A 15,270-nucleotide genomic window follows, 5' to 3' on the forward strand; every position below is an offset into this window, starting at 1 on the left:
CTGCACTTGTGCTGGCGTTGAAAACCACTTTCCCCACTTGAGCTCGTGTTGCAGAACCACCTTCTGCACTTGTGTTCGTGTTGCAGAACCACTTTTCGCACTTGTGCTGGCGTTTGAAAACCACTCTCCGAACTTGAGCTAGTGTTGCAAAACCACTTTCCACACCTGCACTCTTGTTGAATAGGTACTACATTCTACACTTGTGCTAAAAAAATACACTGCTCTAACCACGAGTTTAAACTATATTTACAACAAATATGAAAACTATTTTCATATCACAATGTTAAATATAGAATATATAGAAGATAACGTTGAAAAAAAATGAGCCCTATCTTCCAATGGTAAAAAAATCCTTCAAAAAATTATTGGATCGGGAATAATATCCTGAGCTTCTCCAAAAGCTAATCAATTCTTCCTTATCCCAAGGGCAATCATCCCACCAACTTTCATCCAAATCCGTTCAGAACTTTTCCAGATATCTTGTTCACGAACACACACACATATACACACACACATACACACACACACACACACACACACACACACACACACACACACACACACACGAGTGAATGCATTACTCCCTGGTGGGAGTAATAATTTCATTCAGTGAATTCTCAACCGCAATTGGTTATAAATTCAAGATGGAACCCAAAAAATCTGGTTTATCTTCCTGTGTCAGGAAAAACCCTGTACAGAGTAAATTTTCGGATTACCAACCAAGATAATCGTATGATTTACTTTAATGGAGAAATTATTTATATGAGAATTCACCTACAAAAAGTTTTCTAATAAATAAATACGATGGTTATTGTGAGGAAACACGAGTTGGAGAAATATAAAATAATTACGAAAGATGGGAATGGGATGTTTCTTTCACCATAAAATAAGGGTGAAGGTATATTTCTTGGTAGAGGATACAATAAACCGAAAAGACAACCTGGTATAAGACATCAATTTAGAAATAGAGGCGATGGGATAATTGATAATGTAATGGGTATTGTTTCAACAACTCTTAAACATAAAGACCGAATGTGAAATGTAGCGGGTGCTATAAAGAGTATAAAAGATGGTCAAAAGGAGTCTCAAAAATTACAAGCAATAAAAGAAATTAAGAAAGGTAAAACTCAACTATCTCCGCAAGAACGGCAAAAATAATTCAAATACTTGGGTCAGGGTTTCAAAAGTTTTAACAACTTTTTTTTCCAAAATAGATACAAGTATGGAAGCGATTGATAGTATCTATGATTTGGATGATACGATTATCATCTCATACGCTACTAAAAAGGAAGACTATTGTAAGGTAAATGCTAAAACAGGAACAGACTGGAATACAAACGGGACAAAAAGTTTTGAAATAAATAAAATCAACAACTTCCACTTTTTTGAAATACCAACTTCTGTCCTGGAAGTCCTTGGTGTCCTTGTGTTTTATACTTCTCCCTCCGCCCCCCCCCTTCCCATGCCTCCTCCCCCCAAGCCCTCTCCCTTCCACACATCTCCCTGCTCTCAAATGTTGTGTTTGTGTGTTTCCCCTTCTCTCCCCATCTTGTTTTCCGCTCCCTCTTTTTATATATTTTGTTTGTCTGGTTGATTTGTTTGTGAAGTAAATGTTAGCTCTTTCACGAGCCTCGATTCAGTATACAAAAAAAATACAAAAAAAAAAAAAAACGTACTCAAATATTGGCGATCGTTTCTTGTTGTGTAAATTTAAATTCACAAAGTCATGAGTAACACTAATGCTACACTCGTAAATTATTTATTCTGGAAAATGTTTGATACTGTTCGTTTGTATATTGGTACTCAACAAGTTGAAGTGGTTCATTATGTCTCTGCTACATCTGCAATGATAAAATTTAAACAATATTCGTTTAGTGATAGAATGGGCAAGGGAAATGTTTAAGGGTTTATTCCTGATATAGAATATATAGTGGGCAATGGGAACAGACACAACTCCTAGTTACAGACTTGGCATTTAATATGGAATATTTTTTTTGTGGGGGTGAACTTACTTTTCAAGATGTCTTAGAACCAAAAGTTCATTGGAATTATGTTGAAATTATTCTAGATTTTGTTAATGTGACCTTTAAAAGAAACAAAAACCACATTTGACATTTCGAAACAAATAAATTAATCCTTGAAAGTGATGTAAACTGATATCGAACTCAATTCATGGACAGTACTGTATTAAACTTCTGTACGTTTTCCCAGAGTATCTCTTTATTTTGCACATTAGCCAAAAAATTTTTAAACAAAAGTTACATTACGACTGGGATTACCGACAGTAAAATTACAGTTCAGTACTTCGTGTAACCCCCACGAGCATTCAGGAGAGCACGTACACGTTGAGGCATGCTGTTCACGAGATTTGCCAAGGTTTGGACAGGAATCGCTTGCCATGCAGTGACAATAGCCTGCTGCAATTCACGCACAGAGGTCGGCTGCTGGTCCAAGTGGTCGATTTGACCCGTTAATTCTGCCCACAAGTTCTCTATCAGATTCATATCCGGGGACATGGCAGGCCACTCCATATGCTCTACACCACGGTCAGCAAGAAAGTGTTGGATCATGCGAGCACGATGAGGCCGTGCATTGTCATTTTCGAAAACAAAGTTTCCTCGAAAGGCTGCACGAGCAAATGGAAGCAATGTTTCTTCCAGAATGGCCCTGTACTTGAACTGGTTCAGGTTTCCATTCAGAACAACCAGGTCAGCTTTGCCCCCTGCATGAAAAGCAGCCCAAACGGTCACCCCACCACCTCCAGCTTGGACTCTTGGCACTATACAATCTTTGTTGTAGGCTTCATGCACTTGTCTGCACACTCGGACGCGGCCATCTTGACAATAGACCAGAAATCTAGACTCGTCACTGAAGATCACATGATTCCAGTGTCCTGGCTGCCATTGACGGTGCTCTCTGGCCCACTGCAATCGGCGCTGGCAGTGTTGTCTGGTCAGGTGTGGCTTTCTCAGGGGACGCCTGGCACGATAGCCTTCTTGAACCAGTCGTTGGTTGACTAGCCTTCTGGATGCAGGCACATTTGTCAGTTGCTGCCACTCAGCCCTAAGCCGATTAGCTGACTTGGTACGGCCATTGCGGACCAACCGGTGCAGCTGGCGATCATTCCTCCTTGTGGTTCTGCAGGGACATCCTGGCCTCGGTATTGGAGTAGGGACACCCCTCTGAGCATTTCGTTTCAGGATCTTTGACACCTGACCTTGAGTGATGCCATACTGCCGAGCAATAGCACGCTCTTTCATGCTGTAATTTCGTAAAGCCACCACTCCATGACAAACAGCATTGTCGAGTTGACGGACCATCTCCAGAGGAAGCGGCAATAACTTTTGGAGACGTGCGGCAGTTGTTTTCCACTAATACAGAACGCAACAACCCTTGTATACCCGACTGTGAAGCCAATCGTCAAATGCACCTGTCCGTATATTTTGCCACGCCACCTGTGATATAATCCTGTTGTTGACTTCTTGCTGCGACAGACAATCAGTGACATGGTTCTTTTAACAAATAAATCACCAAAGTGCAAAATAAACTCACCAGATTGATATACTGAGTCAAGAAAGTAAACCCAAGTCAAGAAAAATAAAATATTCCATATTAAATGCCAAGTCTGTATAAACAAAGAATGGGAATGCATAACAATGATGCAAACGCAAACTAGAACGGCACTCAGTAGAAAGCATACCTCTGCCAGATGAACAGTTTCTGTTTTGTATCCCAGAGTAGACCAGAAATTCACAATGCAGAGCCACATTTAATCAAAATCACCTGTCCACAACCTTTTGAGATATCCTACTTTTGAGATAGCGTTTTTGACCCTATCCCCCAACAGTGAAGAATCACTGAAAAATTCTAGTAGCCGGATCCGGATCGGGATCTCCACCAAAATTGAATCGATTCTTCCTTGTCACACACACAACCTCTCCACCAAGTTTCGTCCGAATCCGTCCATAACTGTGTGAGATATCCTGCTATATGTTGGTTTTAGACCTATCACTCAATGGTGAAGAATCACTTGAAAATTAAACAATGCTCATATCCGAATCCATATTCAGATTTTCACCAAAATCGAATCGAATCGTCCTTGTCAGACACCCAACTTCTCCACCAAGTTTCGTCCAAATCCGTCCATAAATTTTTGAGATATCCTGCTGTGTATCGTTTTTGGCCCAATCTCCCAATGGTGAAGAATCACTGAAAAATTCTAGTAGCCGGATCCGAATCCGGATCTTCACCAAAATCTAATCATTTCGTCGTTGTCACATACGCTACATCTCTGCCAAATTTCGTCCGAATCCGTCCACATCTCTTTGAGATATTATGTTCACAAACAGACAAACAGACGGGTGAAAACATAACCTCCATCCACCTTTGGTGGTGGTTGTAAAAATAGTTTTACAACGGCAGTTCCCCTTAAAGGACAATGGTATATTTGGATTTTGTGATTATGATCAAGTTTTGGATGGTCTAAAAATTAGATTTCAACGACAAAGGAATGATGAAGAAAATAGACGACTTTTTGGTGTTGCTAATGCTTTCGCTGCTCAGAATAAATTTGTTATTGATGAAATGAGTGTGATGAAATGGCAGGTGTTATTGAGCGTTTCAATCACACTTTGAAAGAGAGGTTGTTGAAGAGATTTCCTGAACTCAGTTCTCCACAATGGGTATTTTTAATTTAGGATATTGTAGATAATTACAATAATACAGTTCATTCCTCAACAAATTCAAAACCATCGGAAACATTTACAAAATTTGAATACAAAAAGGAAGATAACTTGAAAAAGCCAAAGTTCAAAGTTGGTGATATTGGTATTGTCAGAAAATATTGGTGGAAATAACACTTTGAGAAAGGTTATCCCAAGAGGTGGAGTAATGAACTTTTAAAAATCGTTGATGTGATGGATACAGTTCCTTGGACTTGTAAATTGTATTTTTTATTTTTGTATACAAAGTCGAGGCTCGTGTAAGAGCTAACACATGAAGCACAAAAACATGAACAGAAAGATATAAAAACATATAATGAATGGAGCAGGAGACAAGAGGGGAAGAGAGAGGGAAGTACACAAGTACAACAACAGTAGAGAACAGGGACATCAGTAGATCTGTGGAAGGGAGAGGGCTGGTGGGGAGAGAAGTTGGTCCATGTTGTCAGACAGCGAGATGTAAATGGAGTCATCACTGCTTGGTGGACGGTACCACACACATGAAAAAAAGGTGGGAGCGGAGAGGAATCCATAGCCAGAGGTACTCTTGGGGGTGGGGTGGAGAGAGGGCAGTGCAGGGAAAGTGATGAAGAGTTTTCTGATAAAGATAGCAACCCCACCTCCAGGACGAGGCTCGGGTCTATCATACTGGAGGAGGGAGCAACCAGGAAGAGATATTAAGGAATTCAGAGGCATCTTGAAGGAGGAAAGTTTCTGTTAAGCAGATGAAATCTGTTTTGTCAGAAGCAACGTGTATGGAGAGATCAGTATATATACTAGTTCGTTCTTTTTTTCTTATTTTTTATGGAAATCGCCCCAAACAAAACATAAAGCCACTTTAAGGGGCAAAGGGAAGGTTAGAAATAGGTCAGGATAAAGCAAAATAAAAATAAATAAATAAAGAAAACCTAGCAGGAAAACATCCAAGAAACAGGAAGTAGCATGAGAGTAACAGCTTCTAACAAGAAAGCATCAGAAAAAATATATAAAATTCGCATTTTTTCCATTGCCTAATGCTGGTAGAGGAGCAACACACACACACACACACACACACACACACACACACACACACACACACACACACACACACACACCATTTATCTATGATTGAGCTATTATCCTTGCCTGATTCTTGGCTTTGAAGCTGCCAAGCTCCTGGAAATAACCTCTGTGGATGTTCTTTCCATTCTCTTCCTTCCTCAGACCATAAATATTCAGCGTGACTGTGACTATCATCCGAACGGGATTCTGGTCTCGATTAGACATCGTTCTGACAATCGCTGGAGCGGATCGACTTTGGCTTGAAGCCGGGATTGACTTTGGCTGGAAACCGGAATCAACCTTGGTAGAAAGCCGGGAAAGAGACATTGGGAATATTCTTGTTTCACTCACTTGGAGCACAGTGAGTTATGTATTACGAAACTGATGGTACCATCATAGGATATATATTGATTGTACTTTTGATTAATATTATTGTTGTACTGTTATTCTTGTGTGATCTTAATACAATATTTGTTTGTTGGTAACAATTGGTGTGGCTTCACCATTGATCTTTGACATGCAGAATAACACATTTTTCTGCCGTGACTCCTCTCGGGGCTCGGAGGTACACCGTGACCAGGGGGGTTGGGGAGGAGCACGTAACAGAAATTGGGGGCTCTTCCGGGATAGAATAGTATGGAAGAGTTCCTAATCCTTATATGATAAAGGAAGACTCCACTTTTGTTCCTTTGTCCTGTTTATTAAAACTCTAAAAGGGTAGGGCAGTACTTTACTAATTCAAGACATTGACTAACTAAGAAACTAACTGAACTTTAACAAAACGTCATTCTGCCGGTCGTGGCAAAGGCTCCACCGTCTTCTTCTGTGGTCAGATCTTCCCTCCGTGTTCAGCGCAGCGTTTTCCTTGAAGTTCCTTTTATCTAATAAAAGTTCCCCTCCCGTCTTCTTTGTTGCACAAATCACCTTATTCGGGCATGGAATTCCAGGCCTGGCACCGGGCAAGGCCCGTCAGTAAGACCTCTGGTTTCCCTCCTGAAAGCCCTTTTCTTGACAGTCGTTATCATCCCGAATGGTAAAGTACCTCTTATCGTTAAACAGGAATGTTCCTGACTCCGAAAGTTTCATTTCACAGAGAAAAACACATTTTAACAGAGGAGAATATAAATAATTATATGCCTCCACAATAGAAATTGGGGGCTCGTCCGGAATGCAATATCACTGGGTCAATGATGTCTCGCCTGTTAGTAGCACCGATGATGAACACGTTCTTTTTGGTACCCATGCCATCCATCTCAGTTAGAATCTGGTTGATGACATGGTCAGCTGCCCCACCTCCATCACCAAGGCTACCTCCACGAGCCTTTGAAATCGAGTCCAGCTCATCAAAGAAAAGCACACAGGGAGCCGCTTGCCGAGCCTTATCAAACATGTCACGAACATTAACCTCAGACTCCCCAAACCACATGGTGAGAAGTTCTGGGCCTTTGATTGAGATGAAGTTGGCCTGGCACTCGTTGGCGATGGCCTTCGCAAGCAATGTTTTACCACAGCCAGGTGGCCCGTAGAACAGAACTCCTTTTGATGGAGTCATTCCAAACTTCAGGAACTTCTCAGGATGCTCCACAGGGTACTGCACAAGCTCTTGCAGTTTACGCTTGACATTCTCCAAGCCACCAATGTCATCCCATGTGACCTGCGGCACTTCCACCACAGTCTCTCGCAGTGCAGATGGGTTGCTCTGGCCTAATGCCCACCGGAAGTCATCCATTGTGACAGCCAATGAGTTCATAACCTCTGCATCAATAGTCTCATCTTCAAGGTCAATGACATCCATTTTTTGCGGATAGCTTGCAGTGCTGCCTCAGAACACAAGGCTGCAAGGTCAGCACCAACGTGGCCATGTGTTTCGTTGGCAATCTGTTCAAGGTCTACATCGTCTGAAAGCTTCATGTTCTTTGTGTGTATCTGCAAGATCTCCAAGCGTCCAGTTGAATCTGGGATGCCAATGTCAACCTCACGGTCAAAACTACCAAATCGACAGTGCTGGGTCGATACTGTTGGGCCTATTTGTGGCGGCCATAACTATGACATGTGATCGCTGTTTCAGTCCATCCATGAGTGTAAGCAGTTGGGAGACAATCCTTCGCTCAACCTCCCCATGTGTCTTCTCCCTTTTGGGAGCAATAGCATCAAGCTCATCAATGAAGATGATGGCTGGAGCATTCTTCTCGGATTCCTCAAATGCCTTTCGGAGGTTGCTCTCAGACTCACCCGCCAGCTTGCTCATTATCTCAGGTCCATTAACGAGGAAGAAGAAGGCGCCAGTCTCGTTGGCCACAGCACGAGCAATAAGGGTCTTGCCAGTGCCAGGAGGATCGTAAAGTAGAATTCCACGGGGAGGCTTCACTCCAATGGCTTTGAATAGACCTGGGTGCCGTAATGGTAGTTCTACCATCTCCTTTATCTGAGCAATCTGGCGCTGGCAACCCCTAATGTCATCATAGCCAACTTCATTGAGCATTTCCTCTTCATCCTCTCGCTTAATTGGTTCACCCTCACAATGGATGACAGTGTCTGGCGCCACAATGCAATGTGGCGGTGGGTCCGTTTCCACGACCTTGAATTCGACAGCACGCATACCACCACATACTAGGAATATGTCACCTTTGCGAATTGGGCGATAGGCTTCCAAAAAGTATGGTTTGAGGAAGACCTCAAACAGGTTTCCTGTGATCCCTTCAACTGTGTCATCCATGGGCAGAACGTGGATCCGTTTGCCATATTTCACATCTGGCAAGGATTGGATGCTTACAATGTCACCAAGACGTACACGCAGGTTGCTGCGCACCACTCTGTTCATGCGGATCTTTTCATCTGAACAGCTCTCATCAGAAAGTACAATGCATACGGTCCCCCTTCTCTTCTTTCCTTTCAACAGCACTGTATCACCCCGGAACAACTGCAACTCGTTCATTTTATCCTGCGACAATGACACAACACTGTTGTCCTCATTGATGGCTTCATCAACCACCAGGCGGTTGGGTCGCTGCTTTTGCTTCAAAATTGCAGTCTGGATATCGTCTGCCGCCGAAGCCATCGTCGGGCCAGGTACTTGGTGTGTTCGGCAGAATCAACGTCAGTGACTCATCAACTACAGGCCGGCACAGACACAATGGCGATAACAGTAGAGAAGGCAGGCCATAGGCGTCGAGGGGGCTACAGAGGAGGAAAACGTGGAGGTAGTCTCAGGGGTGGCTATGGCTCCTGGGGTGGGAGTCGTAGTTTTGGTGGTGGCCGCAGTCGAGATTACTATGGAGGCTCCCAGAGCTACGGCAGCTCCCGAAGGGATGATTATCAGGGTAGTGGCCGAGAAGGAGACCGCTAATCACGTGACTACAGCGACAAGCGCTCCAACCGTTTGAAGCACTGAATGCTGCGGAGTAGCTGAGTCAAGACTTCTACCTGGATTAACCTGTGAACTCAACATTCCTAAATGCGTCCACACAGCGAATACTTCCAGGCCTCACCAACTACCATGAAACATGGCTCCCAGCTCAGCCTCCTTCAAAAAGTGCTATAGATTTGCTTTGCTTTGGATATTTTTTGATCACAACCCCTTAACCTTCATTTAAAAAATGAAAAATAAAAATCAGAGGTTGATGAGATGGAGTTTGGCTTTGTAGGAGTTCAACTTGGAAATTGAGCATGTAAAGGGCAGGGACAATGTCGTTGCTGATGCTTTGTCCAGAGTGAACTAACTTTGGAAATCTCTGTAGGTTGTTTGGAAGTTTTGTTGCCTTCTTTTGGGGAATATTAATTATTGTTGCTCACATGAATTGATGATTTGGGTGTGAGTTTACTTTTGTTTGTTGGGAGAGTTTTGCCTACAAGGAAAGTTTTCACTATGTTCAAACTTTCTTTCTTGAGGGGGGGGGGGGGGGGGAAGTGTTACGGATTCGTCCTATTTTATCCTATTTTGGATATGGTTACGTTTCAAAAACTTTATACAATCTACACAATTGACCTGAGTGCTCAAAAGGAAACTATAAGGTCTAATAGAGTAGATACTTCCCTAAACATTGAAAGGGAGGGAGATGTCGAACTTGATGCATATTGTTTGCTCTTGGAAGAAACAGAACTACAGATTAATACGGATAATGGTGTTATGACTAATATCACATAAGTAATAACTAGGAAAAAAATCTTTTCATAAATAAAATGAGTAAAGTACCAACTGACGTACATATTAATCAAACAAATAGCGATAAGCTATCATCTTGCATTCAACTTCAAAAACCTTGTACAGTTAATGTTCGTACAATTCAAAGAAAGGGTGGTATGAGAATTAGCGTTTTGCTCACAAAAGTGCAGGAGGAAAAACTAAATAGTACCGGTTCACTTAGTTTTAAAATGTCAAAACCTATGTTGAAGAAATATTCACTAAAGGAAATAAATGGAGGATTTCTCCCACTTCAAGCCCTAATCCTCCTAATTACCGGAGCTATAGGTGCAGTGGGGGTGGCGACGAGCGGTATTTCAGCAGCGGTAAAAGCTGCTAACGAAAGGAAAGCACAACTAGCAGCCCAAAAAGAAATGGAAAGACATAACAAGGCATTGGAGAAAGAAGTTAGTGGAAGTGGGGTAATTGGTAGATTTTGCTGAAAGGCTTGAAAGTTTGCCTGATAGGGCGAGATCGTTAGTCGGAGATATGATGTCTTCTATCGCACAGACCACCTTTAGATCACCTTTAGAGGCCATTTTTCCCCGCAGAGCAGGGGTTGGCCTTTTTCGTGCACCGTGGTCCCCTTTTTGAAGCAATGTTTTATGGCCGGATGCCCTACCTGCCGCCAACCCTGTTGGTCGCCTTTTGCGACACACAGGGAATTACCAGTGAACTGGTACTCAATTTGCCGACCTCGGAAGGATGACTCATTTTAAATATTAAAATGGGGTTTAAACCCCCCCCAGGGGGGTTTAAAATTAACCCCCCTGGCGTTAATTCAGTGATTGACCGGGATTCGAACCCAAGATCCTAGGATCCCAAGCCGGCACCCTAACCGCTAAGCCAACACAGATGGCCTCACCAGGCACAGGTAGGTGTAAAACTAACTAAAAGGGGTAACGGGTTATATCTTTCTCATAAATAAAATGGAGGAGTGGTTTAAACATTTTGGAAAGAATACAACGTCAAATATAGAACTCGGTAAATATTGTAAACAGCGAAAACTCAATAACGTAAGTATTTGTATGAGGTATGAATTACCAAAGTTGCCTAAAAACACAAAGAATATTATAATGAATTTAGAAGATAATAGTGGGAATGGTACTCATTGGACTTGTATTTATAATGGTGGGGGTAAATATTATTTTGATAGCTATGGGCTTCCACCACCTCTTGAAGTAAAAGACTTCTTGCAGCATGGTGTTTATCAAACATTTCAGGTCCAAGAAGTAAATTCTAAATGTTGTGGGCAATTATGTTTATACGTATTATTTCACCTCAACAATAATGAAAAGTTTTATGATATTATTTTTACTCTTATTTAAATTGACCTACGTTGGAAAAGATGGTTCTATCTTTAAGGGATCTCAAGAGACGACTGTTGATTTATCTAATTATTATACAAAAGCACAGGTGTAACGACAGAAATATGACATAACTAAAAATCTTAATATGAAAAATAGTTATAAATTAATCAATTATCCGAGCCCCACAGATGAGAATGACTTCGTGAGATTAGGTGATTTAACACATTCCACGGCTCCTTTTGATAAACAAGTAGAATTTACAGCCACAACGCCCGGTTCTCCAGACCATACACCTTTTCGTATTAAATTTAACGTACCACTTACAATTAAACTTTATAAAGAGGGGGATATTGTTAATATGGTAATTGATAAATGGGGGTATGATATGCCTGATTTAGGGTATAATTGGTTCTTTTCAATAAACTTGGAAGACCTACAAGATTTTATTTGGTCCCATAAAAAAGACTATTACCCCCTTGGTGATCATAATGCGGTATGTGGAAACACAATTAGTAATCAACGAATACATGAGTTAGGAAGTAAAAAATTATATGATAGCATAGCGATGCTTTGTATTTTTTTTTTTTTTATAGCGATGCTTTGTATGACATAGAGTCAAGACTATCATATAACTATACAAAGTCAGGGAATGTAAACAGATTTGGTGGTGGGAAGATGGAATGGTATTACCTGTCACAGTATTAATCTGATGTATATTTCAAAAACATAAATAGTTATTTAATTTGAAATTATTTAATTTCAAATTATTTTTATCAATTATACAGTCACGTGAAAAAGTAAGGACACCCCGTGTAAAGTTTTGACTTTTTCAACATATTCCTACATACAGCTATTTGATCTTCATTTCAACAATATTGATAGATAAAGGTGATATAAAATAACAAATATCATGAAACATTTACATTTTGTAGTCCATTGTATAATTTACATAAACATAAATGCAAATTTTGCATGTGGAAAAAGTAAGTACACCCTTGGCTCTAATAGGTGGTATTGCCCCCTTTGGCAGAAACAACCTCAAGTAGGCGTTTCTTATAACTGTCTACCAGTCTCTGACATCGGCTGGGAGAAATTTTTGCCCACTCCTCCATGCAGAATTCTTTCAGCTGTGCGATGTTTGAGGGGTTTCTTGCATGCACAAAAAAAAAAAAAAAAAAAACACCTTTAGAGGCCATTTTTCCCCGCAAAGCGGGGGTTGGCCTTTTTCGGGCACCGTGGTTGTTGTTGTTTTTGTTGGTCCCCTTTTTGAAGCAATGTTTTACGGCCGGATGCCCTTCCTGCTGCCAAACCTTTTTGTCGCCTTTTTACGACAAGCAGGGAATTACCAGTGAACTGGTACTCAATTTGCCGACCTCGGAAGGATGACAGGCTGAGTCAACCCCCCTGGCGTTAATTCAGCGATCTAGCGGGATTCGAACCCAGGATCCTAGGCTGGCACCCTAGCCGCTAGCCCAACACCAGGCATGCACAGCTCGTTTCAAATCCCCCCACATCTCGATAGGATTTAGATCCGGGCTTTGACTTGGCCATTCCAGAACCCTCCATTTCTTTTTTTTCAGCCATTCCTTTGTGGATTTACTGGTATGTTTCGGGTCATTGTCATGTTGCAAGGTCCACCTTCGGTTGAGCTTCAACTTTCCGACAGATGGCCTCACATTATCCTCAAGCACCCTCTGGTACAATGAAGAATTCATAGTGGATTCTATGATGGTGAGCTGCCCAGGCCCTGATGCAGCAAAGCTGCCCCAAACCATAATATTTCCACCACCATGCTTTACAGTTGGTATCAGGTTCTTGTGGTCAAATGCTGTCTTTGGTTTTCGCCAAGCATGTCCTCTGGTACTGTGGCCAAATAGCTCTACCTTTAACTCATCTGTCCAGAGCACATTGTTCCAGAAGTGGTGGTCTTTGCCTAGGTGTTCATTGGCAAACTTTAGTCTTACCCTGATGTTCTTTCTGGACAGCAAAGGTTTCCTCCTGGCACACCTCCCATGTAGATCAAATTTGTGCAGCCTCTTTCTAATGATAGACTCGTGCACTTTGACATCAACAGTGGCAAGAGCTGTAGGTCCTGTGATGACATTCTGGGGTTCTTAGAGACTTCTTTCAGCATCTTGCGGTCTGCTCTCGGGCTGAACTTGCTGGGGCGGCCTGGCCTGAACAAGTTGGCAGTTGTTTGGAATCTTCTCCACTTGCAGATGATCTTCCGGACAGTCAAATGTTTGATTTCAAATTGTTTGGAGATCTTTTTAAATCCCTTCCTAAACTCGTGGGCATCTATAACCTTCTTTCTGAAGGCCTCAGAGCTCTTTTGATCGAGGCATGGTGACGCCGCACACTTCAACAACAAAGAGCATACCAAACTAAATGTCTGAGGTTTAAATAAGACAGGTTCCTCCAAGATCCTCTCTAACGATGTTCTAATAATTTGCACCTGACCTGGTGCACCTGATTCTAATTTTAGGTATTTGAAGCAGTGATAAATGAAGGGGTGTACTTACTTTTTCCACATGCGAAATTTGCATTTATGTTTATTTAAATTATACAATGGACTACAAAATGTAAATGTTTCATGATATTTGTTAAATTATATCACCTTTATCTATCAATGTTGTTGAAATGAAGATCAAATAGCTGTATGTTGAAATATGTTGAAAAAGTCAAAACTTTACATGGGGTGTACTTACTTTTTCACGTGACTATATCACAACTGCCATGCTCTACCTGTACGTTTTTCATTCAGTGTGAAACACAAACAAATCGATTGTTAAAATGACCATCAGATATCGAAAGCATTGGCATTATGGGTCTTCCAACAAAACAGTATGTCCCCAACACTTGTGGGGTGTATAGATTACAGTAGATCTTCCCTCAGTTCTGCAAGTAAAACTTACCTCACGGATGTCTGGATTCCTCCAAATTTCTTTGTTTAATGTCATAAACAGCATTAGCGACTATTTAAAAAGCTAATCATATGTGTTTGTGCTTTATAATATCTTACAAGCCCGGCTACGCCGCTGTTAGACTTCCGGTCTTGTTTTTATATTGAGCGGTTTCGGAGATATAGAGGTGTAAAGTTTTTCCAAGATGGCATCCGTACCACACTACTTATGATATCATAATTATGAATTAAAAAAATTCCACAGGTGGAGGTGCTTTTGTGGTAAAATTTTGTGTGAATCGGATCAACGATTGCCGAGAAAATGAATTTCAAAAATGCAGACGCACACACGTATGCAACCGGATGCCAAACGTACGCAACCGAATTCCACACGTACGCATGCAACCAAATGCGTAACCCTGCTTTTCGCTATGCGAGCACAGGGTAATAACCATAGAGTGCAGTGCCCATCAGCCAATCAACATCGTATGATGCCATATTGGCAGCCTCTTCTTCTTCACCAGATATGCACACTCCCACAAGCTACTGGTGTTGGCTTAACAGTTAAAATGGCTGACTTGGAGATCTTATGGTCCTGAGTTTGAGCCCTTGTCAGCCGTTGAATTAACACCAGGTGGGTTCACTCAGCCTGCCATCCTTCTGATGTCAGCAAAACGGCTACCAGCTTACTGGTAATGGGAGGCATTGCCTCAATGGCGCGTCATCACAAATCTCCACGCTTCCCACCTAAAGCAAAAGATGTCAACAAGATGTCAAAAAGTTCCATGAGGAATGACCTAATAAAAAATATGGAGTTTTTTTTAATCTGCTGTTTTGACCCCTGTAACCGCAAGACCCCATCCCCTGGGGCATGAACCTGTGTTCAAATCTAAAATATCGTTACATATTGTTATGAATTTTGGGGTAGGGGCATATATAGATTTAGGTAGATCTGAATCGGTAGGTGCTTCGTCTGTCGTGAAAGGGAAACCTCACCTGTAATAAGTTTGTTTATGCGGTTTGTCAGATTAAGCGTATACCTGTGATCATACAAGGATGATCGTTGTGTTACATAGAATAGGGATTATGCTAATTCCCCTGTGTGTCAGACCTGGT

The 15,270-nt window shown here is 41.6% G+C and overlaps 1 pseudogene; it reads right to left on the reverse strand.

Moving 5' to 3' along the window:
* Positions 1-4,808: 4,808 nt before the first annotated feature.
* Positions 4,809-9,195, reverse strand: LOC137427283 (transitional endoplasmic reticulum ATPase pseudogene; annotated as a pseudogene).
* Between the last annotated feature and the right edge of the window lie 6,075 nt (positions 9,196-15,270).

The sequence above is a fragment of the Myxine glutinosa genome, chromosome 5 (assembly GCF_964187855.1).
Source record: "Myxine glutinosa chromosome 5, kmMyxGlut1.1, whole genome shotgun sequence".
Taxonomy (NCBI): Eukaryota; Metazoa; Chordata; class Myxini; order Myxiniformes; family Myxinidae; genus Myxine; species Myxine glutinosa.